The 14,149-nt window shown below is 42.9% G+C and overlaps 1 long non-coding RNA gene across 1 annotated transcript; it reads left to right on the forward strand.

The window, feature by feature from the left end:
* The first annotated feature begins 6,371 nt into the window (after positions 1 to 6,371).
* Positions 6,372 to 13,796, forward strand: LOC115097978. The gene is made up of 3 exons (XR_003858378.1): positions 6,372 to 6,563; positions 11,542 to 11,662; positions 13,430 to 13,796. It is a non-coding gene; the product is annotated as an uncharacterized LOC115097978 (long non-coding RNA).
* The last annotated feature ends 353 nt before the right edge of the window (positions 13,797 to 14,149 follow it).

Here is a 14,149-nt window from a genome sequence, read left to right on the forward strand (position 1 = left end):
TATGTGCATAAAATATGATTTCTGCCAATAAATCATCTTTGTGTGCAGAGAACATGCTTTGTGAACAAACTGTCTTTTATGTACATATATCCTATCTTCGCGCACAAAACAATTTATGTACATAAAAGTGTTTTCTGTGCAGAAAACTTGGTTTTATGTTCATAAATCATGTTTAATGTGAAAGTATGCGTTTTCTGCACATTTTGGGGTTGGCCTGCTTATATCTTTTAACTCCCAGTGCATTAGCATACCATTAGCTTACTGCATTGAGAGTTCTTTTTTTTTTTTTGTTAGAATGTAAGTAAAGAAAATGCACGCACATTTTTTTTACTCATGTCTTAATTACATAAGGGCCTCAGAGTGAGTTTATTATTGGCCTGACGCTAGGAAAATATTCTCTGAGGAAAATTCTCTCACTTTGTTCCGTGGCAGTGCTGCACGTGCTACAAAATATATATAAATGGAAGTCAATTACATTTTATAAAAATTCAGCACGCACAGATGGCACTCCGTGAATCACTTGAATATTTACAGATTCATAGCTGAAGCTGGGGGGAAAGGAGGGTGGTGTGAAGGGGGTGGGGAAGATAATGTGAAGGCTCTGGAATCTGAAAGTGGAGTGTGAGAAGCAGCAGCTCTCGGGTTCTAGGCCTGGCATTCTGCACTCTCTGTCTCCTGTTTGCACTGTAGGATTCCTGAAGCATCCTGAATGCCACTCTATCTGTGGTCTTGTGTACAGCCTCCTGCTTGCTTCCAGATATGATCAGCAATGTGGTGCAGTAGATAAACAGAGCTGGGCAAATCTATGTACAGCAAAAGTTGTTAAAATTAGAATTTTTTGTCTTAAGAGAAAATTCAAGAAAATGCAATTATTTGAATGTTTACAATGGAATACACAGAACCAGTTGTTATTTTTCACTGCATTCCTACCCTCATCCTCTTTTTTTTTTATTCCAATACCCAGATGTCCCAAATGATCACCAAGGATGTTGACCAAACCAGTCATCATATACACATAAAGATAAACTTGTTGTGATGCGGCCCGTGGCTGGAGCTATGAGCCGTCTCTTACTTCCGCGGCGGGGCCGCTGTCATCGCTGACATCCCATGGCCTGGTAAGGCCACAGCCGGCGACTCCTGCCCGTGGCAGGAGCCGCTGGCGCCGGGGGCCTTTGCGGCCCGGCCACCATCTTGCCGGCACGGCAGGAAGCCGCTGGTGACTCTGTGTGCTTCGCAGCCCGGAGGCCGCCGAAGCCAGGACCTCTCCTGCGGCTGAAGCCACCCTTGGTTCCTCTTCAGCGGCTTGGACGCCGCTGCTTACCTCGGGGCCCTGTCCTTGGCCCTCCCTCGGCTCCTCCTGCTCGACAGCAGCAGCATGGCCGCTGTCCAGGGTCCTGGTCCCTGCTTCAGCTCCTCCTAGGAGGCAGACCCGCAGCTCTCTTCCCTATTTAAAGGGACAGTGAGGGTGCGGTCCCTTGGGCCCCACCTGTAAGCTTCTCCCAGGGAGTTAACTCTCAGTCCTTCAAAAGGGCTCAGTTGCGACTTCCACCTTGCTTTGGAATTGGGTTGTTCCACTGCTCCTGGTTCAGTGTTTACTCCGGATCCCATGTCCTGGTTGACTGCTTCCTGGGTCTTCCGTTCCATCCGGTGTCCGCTTCTGTGGTGGCTGGGACCCAGGTCTGGAAGAACACTCACTCTGGTTGATCCCTCGCCAGGTTGCCACCTTGGTGGCTACTGATCCAAGTGCCATCTTTTCTAGCGTCCTTGTGTCTTCAGTGTCTGGACTGATCTCATTACCGACCCTTGCTTTCCATATGGACTCTTCTTGCTGGCCTCCCATGACCTCTGGCCTTCTTCCATGGACAACGACCGCGCAACCTTCTGGTGGTGGGCCTACCCTGAACTGTCTCTTCTGAGATCCTACGAGGTCCACTTGGGGCCATCTCCTCCTGTACTCCGCCTCCTGGTGGCAGGTGACCTCCGGGTCCGACCGGAGGGCCGGATCAACCCTGCCCCCGGCCAAGGGTCCACTTCATGCGCAACAAAACTAATCTAGCCTGCAGGGGAATGTGAAGAGCAAACTGCATATTTTGCTGACAGCTAGGGAGATGCATATTTCTTTAAAATAAATAAATAAAAGTTCACAAAACAACTAGACAAAACCAGAAAAATTTCTAAGGAATGTTGAATCTGTTTAACAAACTTTTTTTTTTTTTTAAGAAAATGGACAATGAAGGCAAGATCTGTGGCAGCTATGCAGAAATCTGATGCTGATCCACAAAAGAGCTGACATGGAGTTTGCAATCAGAATCCTTGTAGGTCTTCATACGCCTCTCTTAATAATAATAATGACAAGATACAAGCATTCATATATGTAAGCCACTCTTCAGGGACCTCCCGGAATTCAGGAGCTCATTGTACTCCGTGGGGGCTGCTTCCATACCTGGACCTCTGCTTCTCACTACTCTCCCTCCACACAGCTCATAGAAGCCCAACGGGGTGCCTGGGTTCATTCTGGCAGGGAGGGTCCTAGGCTCATGAGGGTGCGTACCTTTAAAATCTCTGAATCCACAGTTTTCACGCTTGGGATGTCCTTGTTTGAGGACACCTTTGACACTGAAGGAAACATATGTTGGACACTGTTGTGGGATGTTCAACAAAGGTTTACTGCAACTCGAGAGCTTTCAAGATGGCGACCTGAACGGTCACGCTGTGAGGAACTCCTGACCTTTTTCTTGAATCACCCGTTTCTGATATGCTGCATACTAAACGTAAAGCCCAGGTCCGGTGTGGAGAAAGTTCCTCCACACCGGTGGAGATAACTCAGCCCAGGATCGGGAGCTTTTTTGCAACGGTGCCCCCACTTACACCAGGAGGATGGGTCACTGAGGAGCAGATTGTGGAGCGAGAGCTTGCTTCTCTGACCAAGACATCTTTAAGCCCCGGGTCACCAGTGAGACCGGCGCCCCAGGCCAAGATGAGGAAAGAAAGATGCTAGAAACTGCAAGCCCAATGGAGGTAATCTGAAGAGAGGCAGAGGCAGTTGAACGAGGAGTAACATCGTAAGGACTTACCATACAGGAGCAAGAAGCCAAGGTAGAGCCCTCTCGAGGAGTTGGGGGAGAAGGGCTGGACATGGCAGCAATGCTAGAGCCCTCGAGCCTTAGTAATGGTGCCAGTCTAGCAGCGGGACTGGGAAGAGGGGCAGACCAAGAGGCCTCTAAGCAAGGTAAATTGTTTATGAATGTACCTGAAATAACTCTTACCTCTATTTGGAACGCTCTCCAATCTTTAGAGAAGGCTATACTGGGCTTAACCAAGGAAGTCTTGGAAGTTAAACAGCAAGTCAACCATAAAGCTACTGAAATTGCGGTGCAAAATAGTAAAATTGAAAAATTAGAAACACGAGTTGCTGAAGTGGAAAAAACTCAGTCAGCTATAATTCTGAATGATGATGTGGTAAACAGGAGGTTAGAAAAGATTGAGAATAATTTAAGAGCACACAACTTAAAATTTCTAAATTTTCCTGTTTTAAGAAATATTGCTCCTTTGGATTTATTCAGGTTGTATGTCTCTCAAATTTTGAAAGTACCGGAAGAAGTCAAAGCAGTAATAAAAAAAGGCATATTATCTATTTTCAACTGAAGATAATCGAAACAACATAGAAGATCAAGTTTTACCAGATTTAACACCTTTATTGGATTCGTCACAGGAAGTGGTGGTTTCATATCGCAGACCTTTGTTAGTTACTTTTGCTTTCCTGATGGAAAAAAAAAACTTTTTCAAACAATACTTCAGAAATAATCGTTTCTTTTTTTGGTCAAAAGGTTTGGTGCTACCAGGATCTGGTTAAGCAAACTCAATTAAGAAGGAAAGCATTTCTAAATATGAAGGAGGAAGTTGCACAAAAAGGAGCAACCTTTAAGTTGCAATTTCCCTGTAAATGTTGTGTGTTTTTTCAGGATCAGAGATATGTTTGTTTCGACCCAATGCAACTTAGATTCTTCCTGGATACCCACCCTAATCCCATATAGACCTGCTGTTTGCTGTGTAATTTAAATAATGTTGGGCCTGTTCAGATCCCCAGATCATGTACGAGATTATATTTCTGTTAGATTGAGATCGCTCTGATTACTTGCTCTCCCTGTATTTCTTCTATTTGAGTAGCATATAGATGTACATGTTTATTCAAAGCTGATTTAAATTTCTTTTGTAATTATTTCTTTTTCTGTATCTAAGAGATTTCATTAACAATTGGATGCTTGTAATTGTGTAAAATTGCGTAAATAAAAAAATAAAAAAATAAAAGTTTACTGCAACTCAAAAAATATGTGAAGGTTCAAATCACAACAAAAGATTCCCCAATTTCTTCATACAAAAAAATAAACAGTCCAAAGTGCCCCTTTCTCAGTGCTGAATCAGTGTCCCTTTGGATGGCAAGCATTAGGCAAAATTCCAGTCCTCTGGATGCTAGAGAGTGGGCCTCTAGAAGGACAAAGATCTCCTTAACTCTAGTTCTCTCTCTCTACCGTTTATCCTAGACCTCAGATGGTAGAAGTTCCAAAAATGGACTTTGTACTCTCCAGTGGGCAGGAATTAGTGGCAAACTAATTCCTTCAAGACAAACCTCTCTATATAAATGCTACTTTCTTCTTCTCAGATGTTCACCCTCAGATCATGCTGCCCTTCTTTAGCTGGTCAGGGGGAGTCACAGCATCTTCCTCACTTCCCAAGGCGGGGGATTGGGGGGGATATCCTCCCTGAGCAGGCACAAGATCCAGAACAAAAATCACAGGAAAAATAAAGAATTCTCCCAAACTTCTTTACTTTCACTCTGCACAGACGCAGCCTTCCAGGCTGTGGGGTACTGGAACTGGATACAGCCTGTCCCCTGGAACCAAGCTGGGGGCCCAGAATTGATTAATGCCATCACTCCACTTTCCCCCGGTATCAGGCTGAGGGCCCAGTGATGGAGAGAAACTCCAAATACTCCTGCAACTCAAAATGCCGCCAAAACAAACTGAAACCAAGCCCCACGTCCCCTCATGCACCTCCTGCTTTTATAGTGCACTGATGACCTATCCAGGCAAGTCGTTGTGGTGGTACCTGAAAGCTACAAACAATCCTAACCTGCAGAAGGAGCTAGGAACCACCTAGTTCAGGGTTTCCCCAAACCTGTCCTCAGGACCCCACAGTCAGCCCGGTTTTCGGGATATTTACAATGGATATGCATGAAATAAATTTGCATACCATGGAGACTCATCATATGCAAAAGTATCTCATGCATATTCATTGTGGATATCCTGAAAACCCAAATGCCTGTGGGGTCCCACAGACAGGTTTGGGAAGCCCTGAGCTAGATAGTGGAAAGCTAGGGATCTCTACAAGTTTTGACAGGTGCACAATACTTAATTCTTTAGTTTTTGTTGCAAATTTATGTCTTTTTTGGTCTTGTTCTTGTAAATGCTCATCTGTTGTAGTGCTGTCTATGGTTTAAGTCTTCACTGGATTAGGAATTTGTTAGAGTTGTTTCTCTTTGACGATGATGATGTATGTTTATAGGTATAGATTTGAATATGTCCTTGGATTTTATTGTAACTTACTTAGAGTGTCTTCTGTCATCAAGTGAGTAATACATTTAAAAAAATAAAACAATTTGACACCAGAACTGTCTTTTTGACAGAAGAGCAGAGTCCCAAATTCATGTGGTCAAAACACACACACACACACACACACATATATAGAGTGATATATAATATACATAAATAACAGATTTATTAAGCTTTCTTTCTGTTTATGCCAAATGGGAGAAACCTTTAACCCATCTGGTCCATAATGCCTTGTGTCTAGCTAGTAAGGATTAAGAATGTTTCTCATACTGGTTCAATACTTATTATAATTAATTTATATAGTGCTACAAGATGTATATAACCTTGTACAGACCCAAGAGACAGTCTTTCCTCTATGCAGCTTACAATCTAGTCAAGAAGGCACACAGATATGACAAATAGGAGGTTCAGGAACTTGATTATCAATAGAAACTGATTCAAAACAAGAACTTATTTTAGGATTTGGAAGCTGCCTCAAAAAGGTAGGGTTTTAGGCAGGATTGGGACTTAAGCAGGAGAAATTACCATTTCAAGGACTGCTTTAATTACTCTAACAACTGAGGTAAGAAGCTACAAACAGTAGGTGGAAAAAAATCCCTGTAAAAACAGAGCATTAGTCAAATTGTTAGCATAATTATAATGTGATATACTTAAAATGGGTAGGTAGGAAGTTAGATTCAAGGCTGATTATCCAGTTGCATCAGAGGTAATATAAAGCAGTCTCTACCAGCAGCTGCTTTCCATCTTTTATTAGCCCAGCACCCCCAGGTCTTCTGCAACTGTTTTCCTGATCAGAGATTTCCGTTAGAAACGAATTCATTCTTCTTGCAGAAGTAACTTTGTAATACTAATGCCTTCGGCCACCTCTTCATGCTCGGTACCGTTTGGTCACTTATGTCAGCGGTCACTGGAGCCTCAACCTGGCAACTGCTTACTTGTTTTTCAGATAAGAAAGTAAGTGATTATATATATATATATTTTTTTTTTTTTAATTTTTTTTTTTAATATGGTGTTTTCATTTTGACAAAAAATCTGCTTCCAGGTCTCTTCTGAAGGGATGTGCACAGACAAAAAAAAGTTTTTTGGTTTTTTTTTCCATTTCATTTAATAGAAACAAAATAAACTCTAAAAACAAGAAAACAAATGAAAAGAGAGAGAAAGAAAGGAGCTGGATTCCTTCTACCCCCCCCCCCCCCCCCCCGCCAAACTTTCCCCAGTCTCGCACCTCTTCCTATACTCATTTCACCCCATCCGTGGGGGGTCACAGGAGTCAAAATGGGGCAGAAGTGATCCACAGTCGCGTCATTCCCACCGGGTCCCATTTCCAAAATGCTGCCTGCTTTGGAAAAAGTGAATTTGTGCGAGTCACTTCCCTCCATTTCCAGCTTTTTTTATTTTTATTTTTTACTTAGATTGGTTTGGGGGGGGGGGGGGGGCAGAGATTCAATTTCCTTCAGATTCCACCTAATTTATTCTTCAGTTAAACTCCACTGTCATTCAGATGTGAAATTCTATCCCTGCTTTTCCCCCAAACACTTCAATAACTGGTCTGTCCGTCTTCGCTCGACTGCAGGCTCCACGAAGCATGGACTCTGCGTTATCTGTGCGGCACTGCATACTTCTGGTAGCACTATATCAATGTTTGATAGAAGTAGTATGAATCAGTATAAATGAGGAGTGATTTCTGAACAATTGTTCAGGCCTCTACTTTTCTCTGCTATTATTGCCCAGGGCCAGCTTTGAATTCTGTAAGGCATGAATGAATGACCTCCGAACCTTTGTTCAGGCCTTCTTAGGATACATGCCTTGCTAAAGCTGCACAAACCGACGGATCGGCAATGGATTTCCCCAAGATTTGTGGGGGGAAAATTTAATAAATTTTCAAGGCAGATCCTGGGAAAAATTTACATTTCCCACTCAATTTGAATCAGGTTGAAATTCATCTGGTTCAGTTCAGCACTGAACAGTGTGAGCATCTCTACTACCAAGAGTGGATCAAAGACCAGGCTACTGCACAAACAGATTTCCAAACATAGATTTTTGTTTCTTGTCTGGATAAAGACCGATGGCAGGGTTGGTTGTGTGCACCCTCCCTCACCCCAACTAATCGATGACAATCTCATGGTAACTGTAAATCAAAATTTTCCAGGTACACCTAACACTACCAAGAAGGTTGTAGACCGAAGGGGTCAACTCTGGTCCTCAAGAGCCATAAGCACACCTGATTTTTCAAGATATCCACAATGAATTCGTATGAGAGAGATTTGCATGTACTGCCTCCATCATATGCAGATCCATCTCATGCATATTTAGTGTGGATATCCTGAAAACAGGACTTGTTTTTGGCTCTTGAGGACTAGAATTGGCCACTTCAACCCTCAATCTAATCTACTTAGTAGTGTTAGGCATACCTGGGTACTTTTCCAGTCACCATGATTATCATAAATTAGTTGGGGTGGGGAGGGTGCACACAAACTTTCTTCTCTCTCACTCACATACACACACACTCTCTCCAACATGCACACACACTCTCTTTCCCCCAATGCAAACACACACACACACAGAGGCTTTCACCCATGCACTCATCCATAGTGGCTCTCATCCCCCACTCCCACCCCCACCCCCACACTCAGACTGGCTTTCAAACACCCACACACATACAAACTCACTCAGGCTCTCACTCACCTATATATCCACATGCTCACTTATACACTTATACAATCTCAGGGCCTGGGCATCTTCTTCAGCTGTCGGTGGGATGAGGTCTGCAGGCAGCCACCGGGTCCCCTCTCTTTCTTTCACTGCCGTGGGATGGGCTCCGTGGCAGCCCTGCTGGGCTCGCATAGTCTTTAGCCGCCAGCAGGATGAGGTCCACTGATAGCCACCGGTGTTCGATCTCTCTCTTCCGCCGCTGCAGGATAGATTCGCTGGTGGCCTGCCAGGTCATGAAGTCAGCAGCAGCAGCAGAAGTCATGTTTAACCAAATGCCATCTCCTGCTGCTGCTGGGCCAGTCTTGCAGTAGGAGCTGTGAGAATGGCCCCATGGCAGCAGCAGATGATGTTTGGTTAAATACACCTCCTGCTGCCAGCACAGGGGTGAGGTGTCTTGCCACCCTATGGTGATGCCTATGCAGCTTGGGGCTGCTTGCTTGCTTGCATCAGTGGCAGGAGTCTCCGCTCAGCTGCTACTCAGTACCTTATCGCCGCTGCTGTGCCACTAAAAATGACCTTGCATGCCTTGCTGACTTCTGCAATAGAGAGAAAATACTCACAGAATTTTACATTTTTTATGCAAAATACCTCCAGAAGTACTGCTGAAAAACGTAAGTCTCAATCCCCCAGCTCTCTCTTTTGTTCTTCTCCTCTCCCTCCTCTTTACCCAGGCTTTGTCCCCAGCTCTCTTCTGCCCCCTCACAGGTACAACCCCCCCCAGCACTCTCCCTCCCTCATTATTTCTACCTATTTTCCAGGTTCCCTCCTTATCTGCCCCTCACTGCTCCTCCTTCTCTCTCCCAATTTCAATCCTGTATGCTCTATCCCTTCCTCTCCGGGTTCAAACCCCTCCTCCTCCCTCCAGCTCTTTCCCTACTTTCCTCTCCCAGGTTCAACTCCCCTTTACTAGCTTTCTTCCCCCTTCCCTCCATCCTATGCTTTCTCTCTCACCCTTCCCTCCAGGTTTAACCTCCTTCTTCCAGCCTGTTTTCTCTCCTTCCTGTTTCAACCTTTTCCCTATCCCACAGTTCTTTCTCCCCCCCCCCCCCCCCCGATCCAGAACAATTAAAAAAAACATAAAAGCAGAAATCTTCAAGAAGGCCTGGAACAGTGAATTATAGCCAATGAGCTCGCTGCCATATGTTTCGGCCCACAGAGAAGGAGAAAAGGGCTACATTGGCATACCTGGGAAGTTTTGATTTATGGTCATCCTGAGATTTTCATTGATTAGCAGTGGGGGAGGGAGTGGGGAGGCTGGAGAGGGGAACGCCCTGAGTGGCCAGGTTGGGTAGTATGCACACAAACCTTTTCCTCTTTCTGACCTACAAACACACTGGCACACTTACATGTTCACTACCTTTCTCTCTCTCTCACACACACCCAACATTCTCATTTTCTCACTCATTCTTCCCCCGCCATCACACCCATTCACACTCATACCCACTTACATATACACAACACATATATGCCCCCCTCCCATACACTCCCTCCTCCACACTCACTCAGCACTTATCTTACCCAAAACCCACCAGTGATAGCAACCTCCTCCTTAGTGCTCCTGCAGCCGATGAAACTCCTTACAGTCAAACCATCTTTAATTTCTACTTCTGCCCTGGCCCAAAGGGACCTCCTCTTTCTTCCTGCCAGTAGGGGCCAATCAGAGGTTTCCTCCCTTCTTCTTCCCTATGGGCAGGAGAAAGAGAGGATCCATTCCATTGACCCACGGAGTGAGGGGGAGGTGGGTACCCAATGGCCTGCAGGAGCAGGAGAGGCATCTAATTAGCCTACACAGACCAATCGTATTGTACATTCTCTGCAGCCATGGCAGCAAGGCATCCAAAATTTTAGGTGCTGACCCGCAGACCCTGCAATTTAATTAGAATTCCGGAGGCTCTGGGTCAAATCTGGAGAGTCCCCAGGTATGATGTTAGGCAACTATGGACTGCTGTGGGCTGGTTCCATTGATTTCAAGGAGATGAGCCAACTGCACTCCTTTGAAATAGATGAAACTAAGTCAGTGATCCTTATGACCCCCAAGCAGGTCTGATTTGATGGATATCCACAGCGAACATTCATAACATATATAGTATTTTCTCAAATCTGGTGCAAGAAATGGATTTGCATAGGGATGGCAATTTTCAAAGGGACTACTATAGGTAGAACAGCATTTTATTTGCAGAAGTGGCCATTGACAAAATGGCCAACCTCATATGTGGGTAAACTTACACATGTATGTTTTTTATATCCACATAAGTGTACCCAAACTGAGCAGAGGCATTTCTGGGGGCAGGGCTGGAGAGGGATATACATGGACTTACAAGCACACTTTTAAATTTTAAAAAGTATGCTCATAAATTTTCACAGAAAATTTCTGTAGACATTTTTAGCAGGTGCAACCTGTGCAGGTAGATTTATGGAAGTAATTTTCAAAGCGAATTCATGCATGCAAGTACACTTTGAAAATTGGTGTAACTTATGCACGCCTTTGCTGACTCTCATATGCATGGTGTTATAAGTTTAAAGGCCTGCATATATTTCCTTTTGACCTAATTTTTATAGACATTGGAGGTTAATTTTTTTAAGTAGATCATATAATATTGTTTTTCTCCCATTTCTCTCTTTGAATTCTGTTGACTTCTAGCAAAAGTAATGGTTTCCTTTGTACAACTGACCTTTTACCTTTATTGTCTATTATCTTATGTTTCCTACTACTTTTTTGTTCTGTGAGATAAGGAAGAAGGAAAAGATCAGTTTTCTTAAGGTAGATGGTGGGTGAGAGTAACCACAAGCTGAGCTTTTAATTAGCCAAAGTCTGGGAAACTGAGAAGTATACATCAGTGGTCATCAACTCATCAGAAATGGTCATTTGAAATTGCAAAAACTGTAAAAATAACTGTTGGTCTTACAAAGTGCTGAATGTGTAACTTTTGTAAGGGAACTGTTTCAAATCTGGACATCATAAATGCCAGTTATCAGATGGCAAGCAACCTTTGCTGAATTGGGAAGAGTTTTCAATATCTTGCATGAACAATGCTGGTATGATGTCATGGTAAGATTTCCTCAAATTGATTTGGAAAAGTATAAGCAACTAGGAGATAGTTGCTGACAGAACTCACTTTGAACCCTTACTCACCATCAACTGTGCATAACTGTAGTAATAAGTTACTGTAATACCAGAACTAGTGATAGACTAACAGTAATGTACATACAAATGCTACAGTGTCTGGAATAGCAGCCTTTTCATCATCTGACGCAGAGAGAGAGAGATCCAGACGAGAGAACTTCAGGACATTTGGGAAGAGACAGATGGCCGCTGGCAATTCCCAGTTTTCAGCTTGTAGGTGAGAAATTTCCATAAAGGGTGGGATATATAAATGTTGTTTTCCTATTTTAAAACAGAGCTGATCACACATTTAAAAGGCAGTCACAAGTTCAGAGTACCCAAAATTACCTTATAATTTTCAAGGATATGAATTGTTATTGTGGCCAGTGAAAAGGTTTTTAAATCAAACTGGAGGTCACTGAAAATTTGTCATAAAGATGATTTATCTTATCTGCTATTATGAAATATATTTTGTTTATTATTAGTAAGCTTTATCAATAAATCTGGGTGAATTCTTATTTTTTGTGCTCAACAGTGGTTACTTTTGTTGTATTGGGTGTAGGGTGGAGCCTTGACATAAACAATGTAAGTTTCTTAGGGTAGTAGGCAGTAGAGGAGGACCGGAAGGCTCATCTGCATACTGCTCCCAGTATCCCCCGGGAGAGGAGGCCAGAGGTCACTGCAAGCGACCCGGGGCTTGAATTCCACAGCCCCAGTTTCCAGAGGCCCCACACTCTTTGCAGTAGAAGAGGATCAGAAGCACGCGCTGGAATCTCAAACCCTTCAATTAACTGAGTGAAGATCAATTTAATGGTGGTTAAAGAGGATTGGTAAGTTTTGCTTTGGGAAATCTTTGGACTTATAAAACCTTGGTGAAAGGTGAAATAGAGGGATATATTCTTTAGAGTTTGTGTGTGTCTGAGGTAATAAGCAAGCCAGAGATAGTTAATTCTAGTGTTGTCTTTCCTACCCACTCAACTCTTGATTTTTAGGCAAGAGACACTTTCTCATTATAAATCAATCAGGATCTTATGTAAATCATACTATTGTACCAGCCCTTATTGAAAGTTTAATCATCCCCTTATAGGACACTAGCTGATTAATTAGTAAATACTCCTGTAAATTTAAAGTACTCTAATTCCAACTCCCATAGTATCCTAAACTTTACTAGGAACTCAATAAAACTAAGATGAAGGCAGCAGTCCAGCAGCAAGAGGGGTGCTTTCCAGTCTTTTGCATTGAGTGTCACATGTATGATTTTTTACCCGCCAGTGAGAGATTGTATGTGTGCATTCGGTGCAAAGAGCTCCTGGCTCTCAGGGAACGAGTCTGATCTCTGGAGGCTAGAGTAGCAGACTTGGAGGAGCTGAGGCAGACAGATAGGTACAGGGTGCTTTTTTGAGTTTACCCCATTCAAAGAAGTGACCACTGGTTCACACCAGCCTTGTCAGATGTGCTCTGTATGTTCAGTTTCCTTGTTGGTCAAAAGTTTTTTGCAATTAAAATCTGTATTTAAGATCTATCTAAAACAAAATACTTCCTATTTGTCAACTATGGTGATTTACTTGATAAAATGCCCTTGTGATCTTCTATATATTGGGAAAACCAAGCAAATATTAAAAACCTGCATGATTGAGCACCGCTCCAATATAAAGCATACTCGGGCAGATGAACCCTTGGTTTCTCATTGCATTCAGGTTGGACATCATTTTGAAGTTATTGTTTTGTGCCATTGATCAAGTATTAGAACATTGGTGAGGGGGAAATCGTGAATTGCTATTGTTGAGATTAGAGCAATGCTGGATTTATAGATTAAAGACTAATTCCTAATGGTCTGAACACTGATTTGGACTTACATGTTTTCTTAGGATAACAAGGCTTTTTTTCCCCTTTTTCTCTGATGGTTTCTCAGTTAAGCATTAATTTTGACCACCACTAACAACTTCTATTTGGATTGGAAACATTGTATGATCGGTTGGTCTATTACTTTTCATTTGCATTTTAGTGACATCAAGGACCTACGTCCCACACCAGCTATGTATTTAAAGAGACGTTGACGTTGGCTTCGGTTCCTCCGTTCTATGAAGAGATGGCTGAGACGCTGAGTCCAGACTGAAACGGTAGCCATTTAAAAAGATAATTATTGTTGGTTTTTATTGTTGGTATTGCACCACTTTAAAAGGCTTTTTGATATGTTTCAGACACATACTCCTTCCCCTATAATTAATTTTTATATGCCCCTGAAGAAGCACTGCTGTTGCGAAACATTGGCCATGTTGGGCTGTTTTGTATAGTAAATTCAAGAGATTGCTGTCGAACATACTGGGGATATAAAATATATATAGAAAAAAACAGATTTTTTGAACACTATATAATAAAGTTATTTTTTATGACGGTGAATGATTGAAAAGACCGGTTGGTTTTGTTTGAAATGTATATCGTCTGGCTTGTTGACACCTTCATTTAGGCTTTATTAAGATATAGATTTGTAGTTCCCATTGGTTTTGATTAGATTTCAATTACCCCAATATAGACTGGGTAAATGTAACAACAGGACATGCTAGAGACATAAGGTTCCTGGATGTAATAAATGACTGCTTCCTGGAGCATTTGGATCAGGAACCAACAAGAGAGGGAGCTATTTTAGATTTAATTCTTAGTGGAATGCAGGATTTGGTGAGAGAGGTAATAGTGGTGGGAGCCACTTGGCAATAGTGATCCTAAC

The sequence above is a fragment of the Rhinatrema bivittatum genome, chromosome 1, assembly GCF_901001135.1.
Source record: "Rhinatrema bivittatum chromosome 1, aRhiBiv1.1, whole genome shotgun sequence".
Classification (NCBI taxonomy): domain Eukaryota; kingdom Metazoa; phylum Chordata; class Amphibia; order Gymnophiona; family Rhinatrematidae; genus Rhinatrema; species Rhinatrema bivittatum.